At 47.7% G+C, this 22,864-nt stretch overlaps 2 pseudogenes; both read right to left on the minus strand.

Moving 5' to 3' along the window:
- Positions 1-9,238: 9,238 nt before the first annotated feature.
- Positions 9,239-17,594, minus strand: LOC133047075 (UL16-binding protein 1-like; annotated as a pseudogene).
- Positions 14,601-17,443, minus strand: LOC133047036 (tyrosine-protein kinase RYK-like; annotated as a pseudogene).
- Positions 17,595-22,864: the final 5,270 nt, after the last annotated feature.

The following is a 22,864-nucleotide window of genomic DNA, read 5'->3' on the forward strand; positions in this document are numbered from 1 at the left end:
CGGATGGGTCAACGGAGCAGTCAGGATACACACACATATCGGATGGCAATGTGCACATGATTCCTGGCACCCCAAAACAATGACAAGACAAACATGAAAGATCATTGATCACACAAAGGCAAAATCAAGATGGCCAAGTAGGAAGTCCTTAGCTTCGCTCTCCCATGAACACACCAAAACTACAACCACATATAAAACAGCTCTCTTTCCGAGAAAATGACCTGAATCCGGCAGAACATCCCCTCTACAACCAGCATAGAGAAAGAATCGCACTGAGAAGGGCAGGGGCAAAAAAGAAGGGATCTAGTTGGGACCCTTTGGCCAGCTACTCTCAAACGGAGGGGTCATCAAAAACTGGAGTGCCGGGGTCCAGCCCCAGCAGGATCCAGGGGAACCCTCAGGATGAACGGTGTCGGCGAGAGAGAGACACGTAGGACCGGCCTTGATAGGGCCAAGTCTGCTAGGGAGAGAGAGAGAGAAAGAAAGAAAGAGACCAGACCAGGAAGGTGCGGCAGAGTCTGGCAGTTGCTTTATTTTTCACCATAGCCTTTATACCCTAAGTTGGTACATTTCTAAGGGGCAGATAAGCATACAGACTTAGTTTAACATTATATAGGCTTGTCCTTCACGAAACCAGGTGTGCTCTGTATATTTTTTGTTTATGAGCGTCTTTTCCCATAGATTTTTTGTACATTATCTTCTGGCCTTCAGGTTAGCAGAAAACAGAAAATTGGCAGTCTCATGGTACAGCAAGTCGCAATATAATAGAAATACAATCCTGTTAACATAAAGTCAGTCTTTCTGCAGAAATTCTCAGCTAAATTTATCTAAAAAGTTTAACACACAAAGACTCTGTGGCTCTGGTGAGGCAGCCCCTGTTTAGCACTCCTGGTTAAAATTAACAATTATCTTATTGTTATTACACTAGGGCTAAACTCTTATTTTACTATATCTTTAACTATATTAACAATAGTTTCCACTGCACAACCTCAGCACATTAACATCAATCAAACATTGATCTAATAACAACTTTTAAAACAATATTTTTTGTATTCTCTAATAGGGCTTCCTCACCCCCCAAAGGGCTCTGTGCCTATTAGGGCCTTTTTTATTGTTAATCTCTATGTATAATATCTTTTGGCTTTCAGGCCTGTTAACAATTTATGGCTTGCACCTGGTGCAACTTCAAGCAACTTCAGTAGCTGACCCTGTCTTATTTGTGGTTAATCTATTTTCTTTCTATTAGGTGTCATCTCCAAGGGAACTAGATAGGATTACATTTTTTACAGAACAGAAATGCAAAGGATTTCAAAAACAGCAGATATGGCACAAAACAGGCTCTTAGTCTAAGAGTTAATTACCTGCAAGAAGTTGCCAGCTAATCTCTATCTAAACTATTTTCTATTAGGCACATGTGTGGCTATAATATTTGTGGAGCTTTTCTCACCCTGCGAAGGGGCCTATGCTTAATAGTTTCTTTTGTTAGCGTACTATGTTTAGGATGTTTAGAACAATCAGGAGCATTTTGTGCAGTGAGAGCAGACATTTATCAAACAAACCAGAACGCCAGCTAAAGGGTTTGAACTGAAGCATTTCCTTCATTCCTGGCCCCTTCATAGGGTACCAGCGTCCAGGAGATTTATCTATTAGGGTTTTAAGTTGGTTCTCATTCAGTGAAAGAGGAGCAGGAGAGCTCTCAGCAGGCAACACAAGAGTCCGCAGCAGGGCAAACAAGAACAACAGCAGAAAAGGGGGGAGGATATAGGGTAGGGTAGAGGCCGAGGCCAACCTGGAGGGTCCCTTATCCTAGATGGCCTTGCCTGTCAGGTATTTTCCTCGTGACCTCGTCATGGATGGGGTCCCGGACGGCCTTGCCTGCCCGGTATATTCTTCATGACCTCATCACGGGTGAGACCTCCCATAATGGCTCCCAACACTGGAGCATTCTGCCTAAGGAGCAGGAGGTTTTGGTCCTACATCAGGCACTGCAGCCCTGGTGCAGAGCTCGGAGAAGCAGCCCCATGACCCCACTCCCCGACTCCCATTTTGAAAACCAAGAGGGTTTATGATCTGGAGCACTGGAGGACTGTGGGACACGGAGACTCCACTCTTAGAGACCACGGGCACAAAATTGCTTGCTCCCTGTCCCAGCACAGAGTCAGCAGATTGCAAAATGTCTGGTGCTCTGGCCAGCATTTGGAGACCATGCCTAGCATTGGCTGGGGCTCACAGCCAACAGGGCTCCAGACAGGAGACTCTCTGCAAACCGCCACCCCCCCACCAACACACACACACACACACACACACACACACACACACACGCACGCACGCACACAGGGAGGAGCCGAAGCTTGGCTCTCGCCATCCCTCAGCTCTGCCCCGCCTCCCTGTGACCCCAGCCCAGGCTGAGACAATCGTCGCAGGTCCCCGGGGTCCTGATGAGCCGTGTGACCGCATGGCCACACGCAGGCTCATCTGGCAGAAGCCCTGACTCTCATCCCACCACCAGGCTCCACCTTGGGGTCACCCAGCTGCCGCCCTCAGAGAGCAGCAAACTCTGTGAGTCAACAGGTGCAAAGGAGGCAGGAAGGTTCTCAATGGACTCACTAGAGTCTCTGTGTGGGACAGACCTGTGCTGGGAGGCTGGTTGGAGGACAAGAGACACACAGGGGTGGGCAGGACTCAGGGCTGGGTGGGACAAGAGCTTGGTGGGACCAGGCGACCTGTGAGGGAGAAACTCCACTATGACGGGCTGGGGGCGGGAGACTGAGTTGAATCCCCCGGAGGAGGCAACCTGGAAGCCCCTGGTAGACCCAGACCACAGGGAAGAAGGACTGGGAGAACAGAAGGCGGTCAGAAGGCTGTCATCAGAGACGGGTCAGGTCGGCCTGGTGTGAGGAGCGTGGGCCCCAGGGATCTGGGCAACCAGACTCATCTCATGCATGCCCCTACCCCCGGTCTCACCCCAGATCCCCAGCCATGAGGTCAGAGGTGGAGGGCTGGGGAGGTTGGAATTAGTACCTGAAGCAGTTTCATGGATGTGGACTATAGATACCTCCAGAAACAGGAATCTGGACACAATTCTCACTGTGCTAGTTTCTTCATCTTGCCATGCTTCAATTTACACATTTGTAAATGGGAAACGCTACCTAAGGGAATGAATAGAGGCTTAATATTCATTTAGGACCTGAGGCGATCATGCAGATAACCCGAATTTGTATATGCTGAGGACTCACCAACCCCTGTCTCAGGAGTTGTTGTTGTTTAGTCACTAAGTTGTATCTCTGTGATCCTGTGGACTGTAGCTCACTAGCCTCCTCTGTCCATGGGATGTCCTCAGGCAAGAATGTTGGAGTGGGTTGCCATTTCCTCCTCCAGGGGATCTTCCCCATCCATGGATGGAACAGACGTCTCCCACGCTGACAGGCGGATTCTTTACCACTGAGCCACCTGGGAAGCCCCTTATCAGGTGTTTCTACCCCTAAAGATACACAAGGAACCTGGGGATCCAGAGAAGGGGATGGACAGAAGAAAGGTGAGGCACAGATGATTGAAATTTTGAGGAACAACAGTCCCACAGAGGGTGTGGGGAGCCTGGGGGGAGCCCCCAGGAGAGACTCAGTGGGAGGACTCTGGGGACTCATCCCCTCCTCCACTGGCCAGCCAGGCTCCTCCCCACGGTGGGTCACCCCGGGCTCCAGGTGGCAAGGGCTGCTGGCACCAACTTCAGTCTTGCTTCCTGGTCCTAATTCTGCTGCCCAAGTGTGTCCACGAAGCGCAGGGTGGTGAGCTCCTGGTGAACCTGCCGGGAGAAGGCAGGGTGATGCATTATGACCAGAGAGCGGACCTAAGCTGGCCTTGGTTAGAGAGCCTATGAGCGCAGTGTTGCCTCTGCCTCCTCCTCCCAATCCTTAGGTGAGCTCCTTTCCTTCTTGGCAGCTGCTGGGCTGGTTGGCCACTTTCAGGCCAGCAAAAGGGCAACTTGGTTGAAAAAGCAATGCTCAGACAGTGGGAGGTGGGGCGGCGAGAGGCCAAGGAGAGAGCATGAAGGGAACACTGCTATCCCCAAGCTCCCAGCCCCTCACCCACGCCCCCAGGAGTGCGAGCCCCCGTGGCAGGGCTGGGCCAGGCCCCCTTCCTGTGGGGGGGAGCCCTGACCCCCCCTGAGAAGCGCAGCACTGACCTCATCTGTTCACACAGACCCTTCTCCTCCACACGCCCCGCTGCCCTTGAACTCCCAGGCCGCTGTACCAGCCATAAACCACCCGTGCCGCCCCGGGCTCTCACTTCCCCAGACACATCCCCTGAGTGCTCACAGCTCCTCCCCTGCAGCTTACTAAGTTCACTCCACATTTCTGCATCCCGAGAAGCCCAGGGCCGCCAATACCTTCCCACCTGAGAAGGGACCCGAGTCACACTCTCCACCACCTGGCATCTTATCCCCTTGCCTGAGGACTCACCCCAGCAAAAACCTCCCAGCCTGGTCCCCAGGAGGGATGGGAGCCCAGTCCCCCAAAGTATGACAAGGTGCCTGAGGGTGAGGAAGGTCACCCCCACTTCTACCCTTTGGTCCCACATTCGTATCGTCCACAGACGGTGGAGATGGCAGCCTATAATGGTTCTTGATTAAGACAGGAGCTGGGGACATATTCTACAGAAGATAAATCTGACCCACTGTATGGGTCTTCAGACACGGTGATATCCCTGTAAGCAGGACACAGGCCGGTTATGTATTCAATTCCCTGCATCTCCTGCATACATTAATAACAGTGGGGCCGTGACGATGCTTCAGATCTCTGGACATGATGTCAGTCACACACTGGGTCCATAGGAATGTGGGGGTGGCTTCTGCATCCCAGTGTGCACTTACCTGAGTCAATGGCCATGTGACTCCCAAGGATGGGGAAGGCCAGAGACTGCTGCACTGCGCTTGCCATGGTGATAAGAGGCCTTCCTGCTGGAAACTGGCATCTCTCTCTAGTCATGGATTCTCGGTTCTAATAACTGGCTCAGTTCTAGAAACTGGACCAAGTATCCAGACAAGCTGTGGCAATGGCTGTTTTCAGCGTCCTGATCATCCAGCTTGTGTTTTATTTTCTTTTCATTTCTGGGGTTTTTTGTTTTTTGGTCGGCTGCCTGGATTTTGGGATCTTAGTTCCCTGACCAGTGATCAAACCCGGGCACCTGGCAGTGAATGCCTGGAGTCCTGACCAGTGGGCCAGCAGGGAATTCCTTTGTGTCATTCCTTTCCATCGTGCAGTTTGTATCTAGGTTGGCCGCCCATCCAGGCTGTCTGCTTTTAGGGTCGCCATGTGCTGTGAACCAGCCTCATACTCTCTGCGGTCAGGACCCGGCTGGCCTTCCCGTCTCTCTGCTCATATCAGCCACTGCACCTGCTCTGTTCCTGACACCGTGCACCCCACCTGGAATCTGCAAGTGTTCAATCCCTGTTTTTGCTGGAAGCCCACTGGAGACACCATCTCCAGCCAGCATTCTGACCTTTAGCCAAAGTCCTCCTGTGTTACCCGCCAGAGTTCTTGGACTCGATCAATAGAAGTTGATAAAAGGCCAGACACAGATTCGGGGGGGAAAACAGATTTATTGGGACTCATGAGGGAACAAAAAGAAGTAACATGTTCCCTTGCTGGCTCCAGAGCATGGGGAATGCGGTCCCACATATGAGATGAGGGTGGGGGCGGGTCCCAGGTTCAGACCAGGGCGGTGACCTGGGTGGTTTGTTCCCCCTTGGTGGTGCTGTGTGCCGGGACCATGACCAAGTACCTGCTTTTGCTCCTGGCTGCTCTGAAATCCCCTTGGGTTTTTGGTCTTTTTGTGTCTTGGTGCTAATTATTTGCCCCAACTGCACATGAAAGCAATTATTTTTAGACCCTTATAATTTCTTTATATTTTGATGTTTGATGTGACTTTTGTCCAGGTACACTCACTGCAGCAAACTGTCCCAGCCTATCTCATGACCCACTGAGGGGTTCTACACCCTTATTCTGAAGGGTTAAGGGGCCAAAGCTTTCTTCTATCCAAACTTCTCCCTGCTGGACAGGGACCACTGACCTGAGCCTCCCCTCAAGGTGCAGAAGTCCCTCACAAGGACCTATATGGATGGATCTGGGCCACCCTCCACTGGAACAGGCTATATTCCTTGAGCCACCATGAGTGTTATTTCAAACTGGTAGATCCTACAGACACAAAGTCAATCAAAAGATTAAATAAACAAGAATTAGAAAGGAAAGAACAATAGCCATTAAAGGGCCTAGAGAGGGAAAGAACCAGGTTAACTTTGAGAGGACTTTCTTTTTTTTTAAACTCTCGGTGGTGGCAAAATTTCCCATGACAAACCTGTGAAGCCCCTCTACCTGTAAATTTAAGGTGCATATTTACACCTTAATATAAGGTGTATATCTCCTTAATATTGATCTCAGAGAGGCAGCAGTGAGCTGTGCTAAAGAGGGACCTTAGTTTCCTACTCAGGAATGAATCTGCGTAGCTTGGTGTAAAACGAGGAATTCTAGACACTGAACACCAGGAGCGAGATGCAAAGTTCCCTTCGCTCTTACCATCTTTGACAGCAAGCATGTTTCAAGGAGGCAAAAACTTTAAAAACAGGTACCAAAGTAATTACTGGAGACATACAGAGAAACAGTTTGTTTATTTAAGATGGAAGCAAAGTGGAAATATACACACAGGGAGGAGTGTAGGCGTCCTGAATGAGCAGCACAAAGAAGCTAGGCTAGGGATTTAACACACACATACATGTCTCTATCTTCCCTGGTGATTCAGTTGGTAAAGAATTTGCTTGCAATGCAAGAGACATGGGTTCGAACCCCAGGTTGGGAAGATCCCCTGGAGAAGAAAATGGCAACCCACCCCAGTACTCCCTTGCCTAGAGAATCCATGGACAGAGGAGCTGGCAGCTTACAGTCCACGGGATCCCAAAGAGTCAGACATGACTGTGCAACTAACCTTTCACTTTCACTTCCGTACTTGCATCTATTCTTCCCCGACTCCCCTCCCATCCCCACCCAGGCTACCACATAACATTGAGCAGAGTTCTATGTGCTACACAGGAGGTCCTTACTGGTTATCCATTTTAAATAAATCAATGTGTACATCTTGATCCCAGACTCCCTAACTATCACCCCCCATCCGTTCCCCCTGGCAACCATAAATTCATCCTCTAAATCTGTGAGTCCCTTTCTGTTTTGTAAGTAAGAGCACTTGTGTCATGACTTTTTGGATTCCACATATAAGTGATGGCAAAAGGTGTTTCTGCTTCTCTGTCTGACGTATGTCGCTCAATATGACAATCTCCAGGTCCATCCATGTTGCTACATATGGCGTTATTTCATTCTTTTTGACGCTGAGTAACACTGCACTGGATATATGTCCACATCTTCTCTCTCCATTCATCTGTCAGTGGACACGAGGTGGCTTCCAGGCCTGGCTGCTGGGAACAGCGCTGCCGTGAACACAGGGTGCACGCATCCACTCAGACCACGTTTTCTCAGAAGCACCAGGTACATTTAATCCCGTAAGGTGGAGAAATGGTGACACATCATGACTTCTCTAGTGAGAGAGAAACTTAAATACTGCAAGTTTTCTGGAGTACTGAGATTTTGATTTAAGTAGCAGTAGCATAATAAATAGGCTTCCCCAGTGGCTCAGATGGTAAAGAATCTGAATGTCAGTGCAGGAGACACAGGAGACGAGGGTTCAACCCCTGAGTTGGAGAGGTCCCTGGAGAAGGAAACAGCATCCCACTTCAGTGTTCTTGCCTGGAGAATCCCATGGACAGAGAAGCCTGGCAGGCTACAGTCCACAGGGTCGGAGAGAGTCGGACAGGACTGAGCGACTAACACTTTCACTTTCAGCATAATAAATTATTAAGGGAGACAGTCATAAATAAAACTTTGTTCTATTGAAAATAGGCTGAGGTGATTTCTCCAGACACAGAAAGAATCCCTGAGTCCTATAAGAGCAGATGGTATTTTTCTTGCAATATCATTTGCAAGAACGAGGTCACGAGGCAGAGTCTAATTATCCACAAACTAGACTATGATGAAAAATGTCCTGTTTGTGGAGATTTCTTCAAGTACCTGATTATTTCAGTGTAGAAATTCCATCGCTTAGCACCAGAAGAAAGTGGTGAAATAGTTTCTGTTTTTTTTTAAAGATGCTGAGTAGGATTTTGTCAAACGTGATAAAACCCATGAGATGATTCATCTACTGTGTCATTGTAACCGGAAAACAGACTCAGGATCCATGGGGTGTGATCTCCTGGATCTAAAGTGAAGAGCAGAAGAAAGGCAGACAGAACACCTGTGGGCTTCTTGGGAGCACCATCTCCTGCAGAAGAGAAAGAGGCTTTGGTCCTGGAGGCGGAGGAATCCTGTCACTTTTCTGGGGCTGCCCCTCCCCAGCCCTCTCCAGCCCCGCCCTCACTGAGGGGCTCCTATGTCCTCACCCCCACCCCCACCCCAGGCCCAGCAGCTTCTTGTCCCCTCCTCCTTCCTTCCTGCATCACAGAGTCACCCCAGGCCCTGACACCCCCTGCTCAGGCTCAGGACTGGAGCCAGTGAGGAATCAATCTGCTCCCTTCACTCAGGTCCGGATCCTCCCCAAGGGGGGCCTAAAGGACCAGGGAGCAGGTCCCCGAAGGAGGGGCCTTGCTTCCTGACAGCCTTGGGGGGCTGCAGGCAAACCTCCTTCCTTTGTTTCCCTCCAGCCTCTGAGCCAGCAGCACACACAGCTCTCAGGACCAGGGTCCCTGCCCCTCATCTCTTCCTGGTCCCGCCCAGCTGGGTGCCTCCACCCCAGCTCAGGCCCACCATCCCCAGGCACCTCTGCTCAAGGCAGGGCCGCTCAGTGATGGAGGCTCTGGGTCCCCAGGAGGCTGGTGACGGGCAGGCCACAGGCTGAGTGAGAACTGCTGCTGCCCCAGGAGCACAGGCCTGGCCTCGCCCCTTCCCACAGTCTCTCCTGTGGGGCTCCTGCCTTGCCTGCTTGGCCCAAGCCACTTCCTGTGAGAACAGGCCTTTGGAGCTGGGCCCACAATTATTGCTCTCAGGTGATATGGGGTCTTATTCACCTGCTCATTTCCAGGATGAGGAGGTTCACTGAGAGCAGGGGTCAGCTGGGATTCACCTTCCCCGTCCTCACACCAGGCCCTGTGCCCCCGACTTCCCTCTGGATTCTGCCCTCAGTACCTGTTCCTGGAAAGGACTCAGCCCAGGAAGACAGTTACGGTGAGGACCAAGGGGAGGATCCAGGTGACTTGATTGATGGCTGGGGCCAAGGACTGGACTGTAGGGGGCCTGTCGTCGGTGATGCTGCAAGGAGAGTGAGGGTGAATCCCTTGTCCAGATCCCAAACTCGGCAGATGCCTCCTCACCTCCATGACCCAGGTACCCCTACCCTTCCACCCACACATGGAGGCCCTTGTGACAGGTCCTCAGGTGAGATGGGGGAAGGGAGGAGCCCCTTCCTCAGGGCTCTGACAGCTGATGGGGGAGCAAGATTTCCAACAGAGTCACTCAGTCCTGTTGGGACATCAGAGATGGTGATGTGAGGATGGATTCCTCAGGAGCTGACAGCAGAGGTGGTGGTGACAGATTTCCAGAAGGAGGATTGGTGACATTTAACAGAAGATTCTGGAAAGAGGGAAGAGTAAGAAGGAGATTGGAATCATAGAGATGCTCTCATGTTTAGGATCAGTAAGAATCCATGTTCAATCGTCCAAAGGCCTGTGCTGTGAGGAGAGACGTCAGCAGGTAAAAGAGGAAAGAGGATGACGGAGCATCCCCGGGTCATTCTTCTTTCAGGAGCAACTCACCTCTGACGGGTCATTTTCACACACACACACACACACACACACACACAGAGGAGTGGGTCCATGTCACCATGAGAGAACTACCACTTTCTCCTAATCTTCTCACCTACCCGTGCTCTTCAACATTCTCTCCCAGCGCACCAAGAAAGCCTGATACCAGGCCCGACAGTCTCCCATGGAGACCTTCCTGAAGAAGTCGGTCACGGCTCTGTCCTTCTCCCACTTCTCTTTCATCTGTGTCCCTCCAGGATGAACCACTGTCCAGTGTCCATTCTCCGAATCAAAGAGGAGCCACAGTTTTCCACTGAAGCCAAACTGCCAGGATGCACTGCTGTGTCCGTTGTCTTCACGCCAGCATGTCATCCTGGCCTGTAGGGTCAGAGGTCCTGACCCCACCAAGAAAAGAAAGTGCTCAGTCTCTGGGTTTGACAGATTCTTTGCCCCACCTGGGTCCACCTCCCCTGGGCCCAGCTAATCTGGCCGTGGTCTTTCCTGCAACAGCTGTTCTTTCCACTGGACTACTAGTGAAGGACAATATCCAATTTTTTTTTTAATCCAAAAACAGTGGATGCAGCTGAGCCCCCAGTCTGCTCCTCCTGCATTTGGACTTTCTAACTCACCCTTGTCTGTGTATTTCTCTGGTGTAATGTCAGACACTTGCTGCTTGAGCAAGTCCCCAGTGTCTCTGAGTGTGTCCGTCTTATTTCCCAGGCATTCATACTTTTCACTTCCTCTCCCAATGGACTCATGTACTTGATCTTAGCTCTATCACAGTCATAGGAGACAAAGACCTTTTGATCCGCTTCGCCTTGAACCTCACACCATGGCTGACCAGGTCTGGGCCGAGGATCGATGGTGAAATTATAGGAAAGAGAATGAGCACCTGTGAAGTCAAAACACAGTGAGGGTGAAGTTGGGGAAAAAAGACCCGTAGGCCCTTCCCCCAGTTACGAGAGCCGAGTACAGTGCATGGCTGGGCTGACAGAGCAATTACCACCACCACCCCCCCGACACAAACTAGTGCCCCCAGCCTCGTGGAGAAGGAGGAGCCCCGTCTGGCAAAGGTCACTCATCTTGGTGTGTCCTCGTGTCCACCAGGTCAGTTCCCAGCATCATAACCTTTGCAGAGATGAGCCAGGCTGCTATGCAGGAAAGGTCTAGATGACAGAGGACTGTTAGAGTCTAACCCCATGTCCTGTAAGAGATGGGGAGCCTGTGGGGATGCTCCTGAGGAAGCAGGATCACAGGTAGGGGGGCAGAGAGGTGGCGGGTGAGCACAGAACCCCAAGTTGGAGATAGGAGACTTCACAATTAGGGGTCACAGGACTTAACAAGGCCAGGGAGTCACTGCTGATCTCCCACTAGGATGGGTCTTAGAAGCCTGGAGAAAGGCCTGGCCCACACGGCACAAAAGTCCAGAACTTCTGAGGCAGGTGGTAGAGGAGGGGATCAAAGGCTCAGAGAAGTGAATCTGCCAGGGCGGACACAGTGTGAAAGGGCAGGAAAGTGTCCAGGCCACCAGATGCCATGGGAAAGCCTGATGGACTCTATGGAACCCGAGAGGAAAGTGTGGATGAAAAGTATCTCCAACAGCTCAAGGTTGATTGCTATGGAAGGTCAGGCATGGCGGTAGGAGACCATGTTCCTGTGGGCTTCCAGCAGGAACAGGGATGAAAAATGAGGGAAGATCAGATTTCAGGTGGAGTGTTGTATGTCAGGAACAAAGTTGGTATAATGGTCAAAGCGATTAGTGAAAATCACTCAGTCGTGTCTGACTCTTGGGACCCCATGGACTATACAGTCCATGGAATTCTCCAGGCCAGAATACTGGATTGGGTAGCCTTTCCCTTCTCCAAGGGAGCTTCCTGACCCAGGATTTGAACTGGGGTCTCCTGCATTGCAGGCGGATTCTTTACCAACTGGCTCCTGGAATGGTCCTGGGGCCTGGCAGAGATGAGGCCTCTGGCCATGGAATGTCAGAGTTGCCCATCATGATCTGGATTCATCAACCCCTAACCATTAGTTCAGATAGACCAGCCATCATAGGATAGAAGTGATTATGTGGCTTGGCATAACCAGGGCCACAGGGAACACATAGATGTACCAGCAGGTGACCTAGGCCTGACACCAGAGTTGATACAGGGCCACTATCCCCTGCTCACACCTGTGGCTTCATGCAGTGTCCCCTACCGCTCCTGGAACCAAGGAAGCCAGGCTACAGCAGAAGAGGCACATTAGCTCACAACAGCCAGACCCACCTCCTATCACATTCCCACCACCAGAAGCTACAGGGCAGGACAGGGTAAGTTTCTGGTTCATAAACAGACAACTGAGGCAGCTCTTGGATGATTCTCTAGGGGATGGGTCACTCATTACGGGGTCAGAAACCAGGACAGTGGACAAGTCTGGTTCTCAGTTGATTTACACATTATATTTGGCTGCTGGTGCTCCACAAATGTTTAAGCTCCTTTTGTACCCAGAGACAGATACCAAATGGCCTAAAGAGACAACGAGATTTACTTTCTTCTGTAGAAAATTCTGTCAACTCCTGTCTTAATCAATAACCATTATAGGCTGCCACTGTCCCAATTCCTAGACAATATGAGTGTGGGACCAAAGGGTAGAAGTGGGGATGCCCAGCCTCACCCTCGAGCCCTGTGTCACACTCTGGGAAACCCTGTTCCCGTCCCTCCTACTTTAGGTCCTGGGGGCCAGGTCGGGGGTTTGCTGGGTGAGTTATCAGACAAAGGGATAAGATGCCAGTTGAGAGAGGCCATGTTTAGATTCTCTTCAATAGATAGGAAGCTGTTGGAGGCCCTGGGCTTCTTGGGACCATGGAAAAATGGGTAATAAATGGTCCTGTAACCAAAAGGGCTCTAGGCGGCCTTAGTGGAAAGACCTGCCCCCCATGGTCTCTGCCTGCCTCTTGTCTGTAGAAAAGTTTTAGTCATCCATGTCTCCTGTGAGTCTCAAAACAGTGTTTTAAGAATTAAGGATTAGGACACATGAAGATGGAGAATCGAATACTCCTTAGGCTGGGAAACTGGTAACAATTTAGACTGTGACCAGCCACATAGCACTGCCATGAAATTACCAGTTCCCTGAAAGATAACAAAGATCTGACACAAGTCTCAAGTTGTTTCTACAGGAAGCAGACCCCCAGCACATAAAAACTGCTGGCTGCAAGAACATGACCCCCAGACCGGCTGAAACCATAAGCCTGGTGAGGCTCAGACGTCCGCCTTGTGCCAACAACCTGACTGCACAGGACGCTGATGCGCCCGCAACAGCCCCTCCGCCCCCTTTTCTAACCGGGAAGCTTGGAGACGGTCTAAGGACGTTAGGTCACTATTTTCCCAGGGCTCCTGAACAAACCAACTTTTCCTTTTCCACCACTTGTTAACTCCACCAGTGGTAGGATCTGGGTCATAACTAGCTTCAATTAGCAACAGCATGAGCTGTCTGGAAGGAGCTTTGACTCCAGGGAGGCGCTGATCAGTGGCTAGGCATTGAGCACCTTCCTGGGGAGGCATATGGAATTTTTTTTAAAAATTAATTGAATGCTTTAATTTTTTCAAGTGTTTTTAAAACTCCATTTTATACTTATGCCAGACTTGAAGACAGGCACAAAATCTGTTTACTTATTTTTTTTTTAAAACAACACAACTCTGGCACTCATTCTGTGCATAGCACTATTCTAGGTGCAGTAATAGGAATTCTAAACCTTAAAAACATGATTGCACCTTCTGGAATTGTGTTATCTCCTTTTCCAGAAAGTAAAAATAAATAAAATCACAACTGTTTAGTATTGACCTGCCCCAAGCCCACTTCTGGCTCTCAGAAATGCTAGGATCTGCCAAATTTAATATGTTTCAGTGAATTCCGCTCCTACTTTCCACAAAGTAAGAACTCCTTACTTTGTGAACTCCTCTTTATTAAAAAAAAACATTTTAAAAGGCAATTTTCCATGAAAGAGTAGTTTCTGTTTCTATTGTATTTTTTATTATTATACTGTATTTTTCTCTTTTTTTTTTCCTTCTAGCTTTTAAGTTTTCTTCAATACTGCTTTATCCTGTACAAGGCAACAGCATTTTTTATTTTTCTTTTCCTAAGACAAAGTATTTCATATTATAGACAAATAATTCCCAAAACTAGTGATAAATATTAAAAAAAAAAAAGAAAGAAACTTAAGGGTTTCCCTGGTGGCTCAGCAGGTAATGACTCCACCTGCAATGCAGGAGACCCCAGTTCAATCCCTGGGTCAGAAAGATCCCCTGGAGAAGGGAAAGGCTACCCTCTCCAGGATTCAACCCTGGAGAATTCCACAGACTCTATAGTCCATGGTGTCGCAAAGATTTGGACACGACTGAGCAACTAAGCAGGGCACATACAAGGGTGAGTCAACTACATTACTCTGAGGAAATAGAAACTAAAAAGCACATGGCACTAAGCTAGTCCAAGTATTTGTGTTGAAACAATCTTAAAAACTATTTATTTTATAACATTGTTTAAAAATCCCTTGGTCAAAGAATTTATACAAACATTTTGAGTTCAACCTAATGAAAGTGCTATCTAGAAAATATTCCACATCATTAAGTCTGTCTTAGAAAGTTTAGATGCTATGGCATTCCTAAGGCACAGTGTTCTGGAAGAAAATGTGCTTCTGTGGTGCTGGGTGATGTATGTGGCTGCCTGGCTCCAAGTAGGGCCTCAGCAGGCACCTTCCTCCTGACGCTGGGGGACTGAGAGAGGAGAATCAGACACAGGCCCCCAGGGCTGCATGGACCTCTGTGAGACACCAGGCCAGCTGCTGGAACTGGGCTTCTCCTCCAAATCTAAGGCCCAGCACAAGCCATCACAGCAAATGTTTCATAGGACAGTTGATAGGCTGGGGTATTCGGTAACCTTCTTTCAGATCTCTAAAGAGTCCACATCCATGTAGGGTGTTTTTTTTTTGATGTACTGGGTCTTAGTTGTGGCACTTGGGATCTTTTTGCAGCATGAAGACTCTCAGTTGCAACATGCTGACTTCTTAGTTGTGGCATGTGGGATCCAGTACCCTGACCAAGGATCAAACAGGGCCCCATCATTCGGAGTGCGGAGTCTTAGCGAATGGATCACCAGGGAAGTCTGGAGAACTCATTCTTAACCACAGGTTCATGGGCCATCCATTTTCGCACGTTTTCATTGTCCCCCAGACAGTGAGAGTCCATGGGGAACAAGACTCTGGAGAGGGGCTATCTGGACTCTTAACGTGAGGCTGTCATCAGTGGCAGAGCTCCTAGCAGCCAGGTGTTTGTGGAGGACTTCTCTTCTGACCGGGTAACTCATTCCACAGGCAGTCTGACCTTGTGGACCAGGTCCTGTTGAGAAATCGCCTGCGGGTTATTGGCCTCTACTAACTGGTGCTGCAGGCTCCCCTGGTGGCTCAGACAGTAAAGAATCTGCCTGCAGTTCAGGAGACCCGAGTTTGTTCCCTGGGTCGGAAAGATCGCTTGGAGAAGGGAATGGCCACCCACTCCAGTATTCTTGCCTGAAGAATTCCTCAGACAGAAGAGCTTGGCGGGCTACAGTCCATGGGGTGGCAAGAGTCGGACATGCCTGACTGACTAACACACACGCAGACACACAATTTGCAATGCTGTGAAAACTATTTAGGATTCTCCCAATTCATGTAAGGCAATATCACGAGGGGCTTTCTCTTTTTTCTGTACCCACATGGGAAATAGGAGGAAGATTTCTGTGATGAAGATCTCATAGCTTACAACATTCAGTGAGTATCACTGTCACCTGAATTTCAGAAGCTTAATCTCTGTTTTTACAAATGATTGCTGTTCTTTATTTGGATCTTTTTCATCTACATAAATCCCATGGAAAATATGCCCAAAACTACCTTCTTGGAGTACATCCTCTCCGTCGATAGAGTTATCCTCTCCTTGGATATTTCGATATCCTTCACCTTAGCTCTCGCCTCCAAAAGAGTGGCACTTCTCAAGACACTCCTCCACCCACCCACAAGGTAGGATAATGGGAGGAAGTACCACTGTTGGGTGTCTGGCCTCTCAGATCCTCAGTCATCTGGGACGTGGCTGAGACAACGCTTGGTAATGTGCACTGATGCTGTCTTCCAGTTCAATTCTTGTCACACTATGAAGGTGCAAAACTGCTAATATTATCACTAAAGAAATATAACTGCCCGGGAAACCCCTTCGCTGATAGAAAACACACGGGTAGAAGTAGCTGAGCTGTATGAACAGGTCACAGATAGTTCCGCTAGTGGCTTTGTCCAAGGCCGAAGGTTTTACTTCAAGATTTTGTTAGCACATTTTCCTTCCTTTCAAGTTTTTGAAGAAGGGTTTTGAAGAATTTACTGTCAAGTTGAGCTGCATTTAGTATCATAACCTTATCACCTACTTTGCAGAAAAGGAAAGCTAGAGCCGAATCACTGATATAGTGCGTGGAAATCCCCCACCCCGTGCCCCTCGCACCCCCACCCCCACCAAGCAGAAATGCTGACCTGGGGCAGGTCCACGAAATTGTCTACTTGGAAACCTGCTTATATTCGACGTGGACTCTGCAGGCCAAGTGAAAGGCAGGACAGCTGTCTCGCTGGGTACTAACAGATAGACGTAGTGCCCAACAAGGTAACTTCTGTAATAAAAAAAAAAAAGTTCTTCATCTAGACCAATGAGCCAGCGCACCTGGTCCCTGCTCAGGAAGAGGCTCGCACCCGCCTCCGGGGTCCCGGGTGGAGCCGCGCAGCGGAGTCCCAGTATGGGGAAGGAACCGCGCCACGGAGCACGGGGATCAGGAGTAGAGCCGTGCAAGGAGCCTCGGCGATCGCTAAGGGAGCCGCGCCGCGAAGCCCCGGGATCGGGGAGGAGCCGCGCCGCGGAGCCCTGTTATCCGGGAGGAGCTGTGCCCCGGAGCCCCCGGATCGCGGGTGGGGCCGCGCCGCGGAGTCTCGGGGATCGCGGATGCAGCCGCGCCGCGGATCCCGGGGATCTGAGAGGAGCCCCGCCTCGGGGCCTGGTGGCTGGGGGTGGAGCCAGCAGCTGCGGCTTAGACAAGAGCAATAAAGCACATTTCGGCCAGGATCGCGCCGCCGACGCCTCCTGGGCACCCGGGTCCGCTCTGCGTTTATAACTTACCGGGCCGGGAAAGAGCGCTGGTCTTTCAAGGCTCGGCAGAAGGAGGGACCAGAAGGGTCTCTGTTGCACAGGTCGGGGCGGGAGGGTGTGCTCTTCTGGGCGGGTCTGGGTCCCTTCTCCGCGGGAAGGCCGACTGGTCCCAACCCGCCCGGCTCCAGGGCTTCCACTTCCCAGGGGCGGTCTGGATCCTTGGGTGGGGGGGATGGGGGGAGTTCAACCGCATTTCCTGCCGCGTCCTGGCCCCCTCTTCTCCCAGCGTCACCTCCCAAACTCCCGGCATTACTACTTCACACAAGGGACCCCTGTTCTGGCCCGGAGAGCCCGCAAGAAGCCGGGAGGAGCCTTCGAGGAGCAAAGGGGCCGAGGGAAGGGAAAGAGGAGGGGGCGGCGGCGGCGGCGGCGACACCCTGCAAGAAGTTTCGCGAACCCCGGCGTACACCACCCCCATCCCCTTTCCAGGTCATAACACATCCAACCTCCTTGCATTCCCCTGCCATCCCCCGCGCAGCTTCATCCCCGAACTCACCGCTGGACGTCCCGCTCAACATGCCAATCAGAAGCAAAACGAGGAAGCCAAGACTGGTCTTGGAGCCACCCATCTCTCCCTTTGCCACCTGGATCCCAATTTTGCAGGAGTGCGAGGCTGCCAAGTCAGAACCGGCGATCCTCTGCCGCTAGCCCGCAGCTGCGTCTGGACCTCCGCCTGGGCGCTGACTGCCTGGGCAGCCGCTCCGCCGACAGGCCCCGCCCTTGGTTTCCTAGACTTAACCGCAAGGAGGCTCCGCACTGGGGTCGGGGAGGGGCACTCTTGCGGTCACACCGGGCACCCTCACTCACGCGCCCGCTTTCCTGTAAATCAGCCGACCCGCCTGTTTACACTGTGCGCCCACTTGCGCTGGTTACAAGAGACCGCAAGCTCTTGTTCCTTCAATTCAGTTCAGTTCAGTGGCTCAGTCGTGTCCGACTCTTTGCGACCCCATGGACTGCAGCATGCCAGGCCTCCCTGTCCATCACCAACTCCTGCAGTTTACTCAAACTCATGTCCACTGAGTCGGTGATGCCATCCAACCGTCTCATCCTCTGTCGTCCCATTCTCCTCCCGCCTTCAATCTTTCCCAGCATCAGGGTCTTTTCCAATGAGTCAGTTCTTTGCATCAGGTGGCTAAGTTTATTAACATGTACACCTCATGTATATATGGGAGATACCCAGGGGGCTCCCCTTGTAGCTCAGTTGGTAGAGAATCTGCCTGCAGTGCCGGAGACCCAGGTTCGATCCCTCGGTTGGGAAGATCTCCTGGAGCAGGAAATGGCAACCCACTCCAGTATCCTTGCCTGGAAAATCTCATGGACAGAGGAGCCTGGTGGGCTGCAGTCCATGGGGTCACAAAGAGTCAGGTACGACTGAGCAACTGAACAACAATAATGATAGAAACTAAAGTTAAAAGGTATAAAAGTTAATGGAATTTAGATAAAAGTATATAAAATTGGTATATTTAAATAGATTTATGGAAAATCTCTTGTTTAATTATACTATGGGATAGACATGTTTCACTGGAGAATAGTTCTTCTGCCCGGTATTATAAGATAAGAGATATAGATTGTCACCTAGGAGATAGTAACTAGAGGTACTAACCAATACTGTTACCTGAGCCATAGAAGTAAAAAAACAAACAAATTGGGAACTAGCATACAAGGACTCATAAAACTAGTAATTTTGCTTTGGGTCTAATTTGTAAACTCAAAAGGACCTTTGCTAAATACTTGATATAAACCTTTGAAGGCATGGTAAGTTAAACTCTAAAGTTCTAAAACAGACAGTAAAAGAAATTTCAGTTTCGTTAAAGATCTTATCACTGATTTTCCTATCTTTAGGTGACAGAACTGTTCTTTGGAAAACTATAAAAGCAACTGGCTTTCTCTTAGAAATCTCTTACAAACCAAAATGTAAATACAAGCTGCAAGGACTGAGATTGAGCCAGATTAGCTCCATCAGACAAGACCTGAAACCAAGGGGAAAAAGTGGCAGCTTTAAAATTAAAAGCGCTGGGAATGTTCTCTTAACCAAACCTTACAGATAGCAAAGCCTTGGTCATCTGAGCAAACAACGTAAATGTACTTCAGCTGTTCTTTGTAAACTAATAAGGTTATATCGTAATACCCGATTAATGGTTAAGCTTTTAAGTGAAGCTATGAGATCTGTGGTTTTGCCTGTATATTTCTGTGTACACATTATACATATGAGATATCTCTACTTCTAAAAAGTTTTATCAAAATTAGATTTATAAATAACTCTATTTAATTTTAATAAAAAGCACTTACCTTTAAAGACAGTGGCTAAAGTAACTTTCAGGTTCATGTGAACTGGGAAATATTCAATATTAAGTTGCTATCTGGTATCAATGTTTGTTTGTTTATCTAATTGTTTAGATATGTCAAGAGTCATCAAAATTATGTAACTCCTTATTGTACCTAGATTTAATACATAAGACCTTACTAGATCTGTTATAAGAAAAATGACTTGATATGATGAAATCTGAAAGCAAATGTAAATGAGATAAAATCATTGGGATAAACTCTTAAAATAATTATATTTTAGAAATGTCTGCTTAAAATAATCTTTCTAAATATTTGATAACTGAGTTTGTCAAGCTCCAGGAGTTGGTGATGGACAGGGAAGCCTGGCATGCTGCAGTCCATGGGGTCACAAAGAGTTGGACACGACTGAGCAACTGAAATGACTGACTGACTGAAAGTCCTAGAACTGTGTTAATTTAAGTGACAAAAGTTTATTGAATAAAAGATACTGAGACATCAATTACTAAATTAAAAAACTAAAGGTATTTAGAAATATCAATAAAAATGTTGGTATCACATCGAGGTGTTCTCTATAAGAGAGCAAAAGTTTTGAAAACTTATCACTGGTGTTTATGATAACCAGTCTATAAAATGCCAGTGTAAAAGACAATTCATTGCTTAATTCTTAGCTTTTACTAAAAACTAAGGTTTTCAGTGTTGAGGATTCTAATTTAAACATGTCAGTAAAGCTATAAGGAATAATACAGTAACATTTCAGTATATAGGAAGAAGTAAAATATGTTTTCAGTTCAAAAAGATATGAGAAATGAGATTACATTTTCTGGAGGAAAAAAATTAACTGGTTGATCATATTTAGATGGAAAAATGAGAGACAGGACGAATACAGACAGTGATGAGAGATTATGCAAAGGAACCCTGAGGAGGAAAAAATTTTATACATAGTTAGGATGAACAACACTTAGATTGAAGCTACCTAAACGGGTCTGTCGTGGAAGCTGACGCGAGGCTGGGTCCGGTCTCTCTGCTCAGAGCGCTCCCGCTCGAGAGCAAATCGCACAGTGTCTGCTCCCTTACAGGGGCCATGTTTGTGTTCACTGCTTTGTGACCTTGGTACAGTGAGTGAGTGCTGTTTCAGTCACCTATGATCCTGCTGTGTTTTAAAACTTTTTAAAATATTTCTAACAAACTTCCCAAATAGCAAAATCTAACTAAAGCTCCTTTAGTCTCCAGCTGACTCAGGGATGCTTCAAAAAAACATCTCTGAGACATCTCAGAGAGAAATACTAAATTAAGTTTATTTTTAATTCAAAACATTGTCAAGTTATTGAAGGTAAACTTTAGGTTGCAATGTACAGATAAATGTCATTAATATAGATATTCCAAAACTTATCCCTAACATCTGATATGTCCTAATATAATGGTATCAGTCATAATTCTAGTTATTATCCTAAAAGGTTATATGTTACAGAAATATCCAAGTTTCCTGCTAATTACATTGTATTCAAATTTTTAACTATATTATTTTAAATTTGTCCTTCATAGACGATTATAATTTTACATTGCTTGTACAAAATAGAGATTTTCAAAAAGACTCATAAAAAGAACCTGTTTAAACAAATGTAAGTTTCTGATAACCTTTAGGTAATGCCACTAAACTGGGTAACAAATGGCACACTATAACAGAAAACCTGACTAATTCCTGCAGATCAATAGGAATTAAGTACATGAGACTAAATAAACTGATAAATATAATGTATAACTTTGATTTTAGGAAACACACTAAATTGAATCTGTTTTCCAGTAAACCTTTCTCTCTAATCCTGTCACAAGTTGATATATTAAGCTTTTGGAAACAAAGATGAAATATTTAACTTTTTCTCTCCACCGGATTCTGGCAAAATTTGGATTCTCCAGCTGGCTTTCCTATGGATGGTTTATTGCAACTTGATTACAAGTAGTGATACTAATCTTTGTTTTAATTTATTTTTCGTTTCCAAATTGTTTATGTCTGTGTCTCTACTACACTATGACTCTGTCAATCTTGCTATTAACAGCTACATTATTTATATTCTGTCTATTTTAGAAGATTGTTGTTTCTGAGAGTGTATAACCAGGCTTCCAACAAATTAACAGTGACTTAAAACAATTAAACAAATATTTAGTTTTGTATGTGATCTCTAAATATAATAGTGTGACTCTAGGTGTGGGAAAAGAAAAGAAGGGAACTATCTCCTGGATCACAATAGGTTAAAAGACAGAGGATCCAGAAAATCTTTTATTGTCTATCAATGGGTCTAATCCAGAAACTAATACCTGGAGTGATATATCAACGAAAACTTTCACCAGACCTGGGATGAGCCTCTCAGCACTGTGGGACCAAAATTGGTCATGAAATGTCTCCCAAATATTGGTCAAATTTCTGACCAAGGGAAAGGACTGAAATGAAATATTTCCTGCTATGTCAGTAAACAAGGATGTCACAGTCATCAGCGATTCCAGCCCTCCAGTGTACTCAGGAGGGAAAAGAACACCTGTGTGATATGGCAGGAATCAGGCTGCAGCCACTTGCTACTGGGAGCCCTGAGGAACTGGGAAGGTGAAAACACAGACAATTGGCCTCAGAGAGCTGAGATGCACATGAAAGCAATGATTTCAGTGAGCCCAAACTCTTGCATCTTCCCACATATAGGAAAGCACTAAATTCCTTAACTTGAGATATCTGGTTTTCTTTAATTTACAAAAATACTTTGGATGTTCAGACTACCTGCCCTTTGTTGCAAACTGCTACATAACTTGACTCCTCCCCATCGCCTTCTCAGAAGAGTTCTCTTGAGGCTACTTCAGATGCTACTTCCCGGACTTATGTCTTAAAAATTTCCACCAAATATAACACAGCTCTCAACTTTTAGGTTGTGACTATTTTTTAAGTTGACAAGGGTCAATTGATTTTCAAGGGGCTACTAAGTCAAGTCCTGGGCAAAGAAGAGTGTTTTCAGCCAAAGGTGCTGGGGCAACTGGAGAGTCACATGCAAAAGAATGAGGTTGACCCGCCCCCTTACACCATATACAAAATTAACTCAAAATGGATCATAGACACACATTGAAGAGCTAAAACTATGGATGTCTTAGAAGAAAAGATGAGTGAACCTTTGCCTTTGCATTTGGCAGAAATCTTCTAAAATACAATATAGACACAAATGACAACAGAAAAAAAAAGACTTTCAAAATGAAAAAAAAATTGCATTTTAAAGGATACCATGAAGAAAGTGAAAAGACTATCTCCAATGAGAGAAGATATTTACAAGTCATTTGTCCGGTAGGGCTTCCCAGGTGGCTCATTGGTAAAGAATCTGCCTGTCAACTCAGGAGACACAAGTGCGATCCTGGATCAGGAAGATTCCCTGGAGGAGGACATAGCAACTCACTCCAGTATTCTTGCCTGGCAAATCCCATGGACAGGGGAGTCTGAGGGTCTACAACCATAGGGTCGCAAAGAGTCAAAGACAATGGAGCGACTGAACAGGAGAACCAGCACATATATATCTGGTAAGTG

This window comes from Dama dama, chromosome 26 (assembly GCF_033118175.1).
Source record: "Dama dama isolate Ldn47 chromosome 26, ASM3311817v1, whole genome shotgun sequence".
Classification (NCBI taxonomy): domain Eukaryota; kingdom Metazoa; phylum Chordata; class Mammalia; order Artiodactyla; family Cervidae; genus Dama; species Dama dama.